Here is a 4,721-nt window from a genome sequence, read left to right as displayed (position 1 = left end):
TGGTTTCTTGCCAAACCACAATTCATAAGGCGTCGTCTCAACAGATTTAGATGGTGCCCTATTTAACGTGAATGCCGCCGTCTCTAAAGCATAACCCCAAAACGATAGCGCTAAATCAGTAAGAGACATAATAGATCGCACCATATCTAGTAAAGTACGATTACGACGTTCGGACACACCATTACACTGTGGTGTTCCGGGTGGCATGAGTTGCGAAACCATTCCACATTGTTTCAAATGAAGACCAAACTCGTAACTCAAATATTCTCCTCCACGATCAGATCGTAGAAACTTTATTTTCTTGTTATGATGATTTTCCACTTCACTTTGAAATTCTTTGAACTTTTCAAATGTTTCAGACTTATGTTTCATCAAGTAGATATACCCATATATGCTCAAATCATCTGTGAAGGTGAGAAAATAACGATACCCACCGCGAGCCTCGACATTCATCGGACCACACACATGAGTATGTATGATTTCCAACAAATCTGTTGCTCGCTCCATAGTTCCGGAGAACGTCGTTTTAGTCATCTTGCCCATGAGGCATGGTTTCGCAAGCATCAACTGATTCATAATCAAGTGATTCCAAAAGCCCATCAGCATGGATTCTCTTCATGCACTTTACACCAATATGACCTAAATGGCACTGCCACAAATAAGTTGCACTATCATTATTAACTTTGCATATTTTGGCTTCAATATTATGAATATGTGCATCACTATGATCGAGATTCAATAAACCATTCACCTTGGGTGTATAACCTCAGAAGGTTTATTCATGTAAACAGAATTACAATTATTCTTTGATTTAAATGAATAACTGTATTGCAATAAACATGATCCAATCATATTATGCTCAACGCAAACACCAAATAACATTTATTTTAGGTTCAACACTAATTCCGAAAGTATAGGGAGTGTGCGATGATGATCATATCAATCTTGGAACCACTTCCAACACACATCGTCACTTCACCCTTAACCAGTCTCTGTTCATTCTGCAACTCCCGTTTCGAGTTACTAATCTTAGCAACTGAACTAGTATCAAATACCAAGGGGTTGCTATAAACACTAGAAAGGTACACATCAATAACATGTATATCAAATATACCTTTGTTCACTTTGCCATCCTTCTTATCCTCCAAATACTTGGGGTAGTTCTGCTTCCAGTGACCAGTCCCTTTGCAGTAGAAGCACTTTGTCTCAGGCTCAGGTCTAGACTTGGGCTTCTTCACTTGAGCAGCAACTTGCTTGCCGTTCTTCTTGAAGTTCCCCTTCTTCCCTTTGCCCTTTTCTTGAAACTAGTGGTCTTGTCAACCATCAACACTTGATGCTTTTCTTGATTTCTACCTTCTTGATTTCAGCATCACGAAGAGCTTGGGAATCGTTTCTGTTATCCCTTGCATATTATAGTTCATCACAAAGTTCTAGTAACTTGGTGATAGTGACTAGAGAACTCAGTCAATCACTATCTTATCTGGAAGAATAACTCCCACTTGATTCAAGTGATTGTAATACTCAGACATTCTAAGAACATGCTCACTAGCCGAGCTATTCTCCTCCATCTTGTAGGAAAAGTGCTTTTGAAAGGTCTCATACCTTTCGACATGGGCATGAGTCTAAAATACTAATTTCAACTCTTGGAACATCTTATATGCTCCATGGCATTCAAAACATTTTTGAAGTCCCGATTCTAAGCCGCAAAGCATGGTGCACTAAACTATCAAGTAGTCATCATACCGAGCTTGTCAAAACGTTCATAACGTCTGCATCTGCTCCTGCAATAGTTTTGTCACCTAGCGGTGCATCAAGGACATAATTTTCTGTGCAGCAATGAGTATAAACCTCAGATCACGGACCTAGTCCATATCATTGCTACTATCATCTTTCAACATAGTATTTCTCTAGGCACATATCAAAAAATAAAAATAAACAGGGAGCTACATCGCGAGCTATTGATCTACAACATAGTTATGCAAATACTATCAGGACTAAGTTCATGATAAATTAAAGTTCAATTAATCATATTACTTAAGAACTCCCACTTAGATAGACATCCCTTTAATCATCTAAGTGATCACGCGATCCATATCAACTAAACCATGTCTGATCATCACGTGAGATGGAGTACTTTTCAATGGTGAACATTACTATGTTGATCATATGTACTATATGATTCACGCTCGACCTTTCGTTCTCCTGTGTTTCGAGGCCATATCTGCATATGCTAGGCTCGTCAAGTTCAACCCGAGTATTCCGCGTGTGCAAAACTGGCTTGCACCCGTTGTATGTGAACATAGAGCTTATCACACCCGATCATCACGTGGTGTCTCAGCACGAAGAACTGTCGCAACGGTGCATACTTAGGGAGAACACTTATACCTTGAAATTTAGTGAGAGATCTTTTTACAATGCTACCACCAAACTAAGAAAAATAAGATGCATAAAGGATAAACATCACATGCAATCAAAATATGTGACATGATATGGCCATTATAACTTCAACAAAACATGATCATCTTATACAACAACTTATATCTTATCACGTCTTGACCATATCACATCACAACAAGCCCTGCAAAAACAAGTTAGATGTTCTCTACTTTGTTGTTGCAAGTTTTATGTGGCTGCTATGGGCTGAGCAAGAACCATTCTTATCTACGCATCAAAAACCACAACGCGGTATAGTGATTGCTTTTTGATCTTCAGAAAGAACCCTGTTCACTAAATCCGATTCAACTAAAGCTGGAGAAACAGACACCCACTAGCCACCTATGTGCGAAGCACATCGGTAGAACCAGTCTCACGTAAGCGTACGCGTAGTGTCGGTCTGGGCCGCTTCATCCAACAATGCCGCTGAATCAAGAATCAACTAGTGATAGCAAGCAATATGTATATACCCATGCCCACAACTCCTTTGTGTTCTACTCGTGCATATAACATCTACGCATAAACCTGGCTCTGATACCACTGTTGGGGAACGCAGTAATTTCAAAAAAATCCTACGCACATGCAAGATCATTGTAGTTGTCCACGTACCAACGAGAGGGGAGAGTGTCGTCCATGTACCCTCATAGACCGTAAGTGGAAGCGTTATGAGAACACGGTTGATGTAGTCGTACGTCTTCATGATCCGATCGATCCAAGTACCGAACGTACGACACCTCCGAGTTCAGCACATGTTCAGCTCGGTGACGTCCCACAAACTCCGATCCAGTAGAGCTTCGGGTGAGAGTTCCGTCAGCACGACGGTGTGATTCCGGTGATGATGATGCTACCAACGCAGGGCATCGCCTAAGCACCGCTACGATATGACCAAGTTGGATTATGGTGGAGGGGGGGGGCACCGCACACGGCTTAAAGATCAATTGATCAACTTGTGTGTCTTTGGGTGCCCCCCGCCCCCGTATATAAAGGAGCAAGGGGGGAGGCCGGCCAGCCTTGGTGCACCCCAAGGAGAGGAGGAATCCTCCTCCTAGTAGGAGTAGGATTCATCCTTTCCTAGTGCTACTAGGAAGGGGGAAGGGGGAAGGAAAGAGAGGGAGAGGGAGAGGGAAAGAGGGGCCGCGCCCCCTCCCCTAGTACAATTCGGACTCCTCATGGGAGGGGGCGCGCCACCTCCTGGGCTGCTTCCCTCTCTCTCCGCTCAGGCCCACTAAGGCCCAATACTTCCCCGGGGGGTTCCGGTAACCCCTCCGGCACTCCGATTTTCTCCGAAACCATCCGGAACACTTCCGGTGTCCGAATATAGCCGTCCAATATATCAATCTTTATGTCTCAACCATTTCGAGACTCCTCGTCATGTCCGTGATCACATCTAGGACTCCGAATTACCTTCGGTACATCAAAACACCTAAACTCATAATACCGATCGTCACCGAACTTTAAGCGTGCGGACCCTACGGGTTCGAGAACTATGTAGACATGAACGGGACTCGTCTCCGGTCAATAACCAATAGCGGAACCTGGATGCTCATATTGGTTCCTACATATTCTACGAAGATCTTTATCGGTCAAACCGCATAACAACAGATGTTGTTCCCTTTGTCAACGGTATGTTACTTGTCCGAGATTCGATCGTCGGTATCCTCATACCTAGTTCAATCTCGTTACTGGCAAGTCTCTTTACTCGTTCTGTAATACATGATCCCGCAATTAACTCATTAGTCACAATGCTTGCAAGTCTTATAGTGATGTGCATTACCGAGAGGGCCTAGAGATACCTCTCCAACAATCGGAGGGACAAATCCTAATCTCGATCTATGCCAACTCAACAAGTACCATTGGAGACACCTTAGAGCACCTTTATAATCACCCAGTTACGTTGTGACATTTGGTAGCACACAAAGTGTTCCTCCGGTATTCGGGAGTTGCATAATCTCATAGTCAGAGGAACATGTATAAGTCATGAAGAAAGCAGTAGCAACAAACTAAACGATCATCGTGCTAAGCTAACGGAATGGGTCAAGTCAATCACATCATTCTCTAATTATGTGATCCTGTTTAATCAAATGAAAACTCATGCCTATGGCTAGGGAACTTAACCATCTTTGATTCAACGAGCTAGTCAAGTAGAGGCATACTAGTGACACTCTGTTTGTCTATGTATTCACACATGTACTAAGTTTCCGGTTAATACAATTCTAGGATGAATAATAAACATTTATCGTGATATAAGGAAATAAATAATAACTTTATTATTGCCTCTAGGGTATATT

Source organism: Triticum urartu, chromosome 5A, assembly GCF_056163025.1.
Source record: "Triticum urartu cultivar PI428250 chromosome 5A, HENAU_Tu73, whole genome shotgun sequence".
Taxonomy (NCBI): Eukaryota; Viridiplantae; Streptophyta; class Magnoliopsida; order Poales; family Poaceae; genus Triticum; species Triticum urartu.
The sequence above is the reverse complement of the archived record's forward strand: the minus strand, read 5'-3'. Positions refer to the sequence as shown.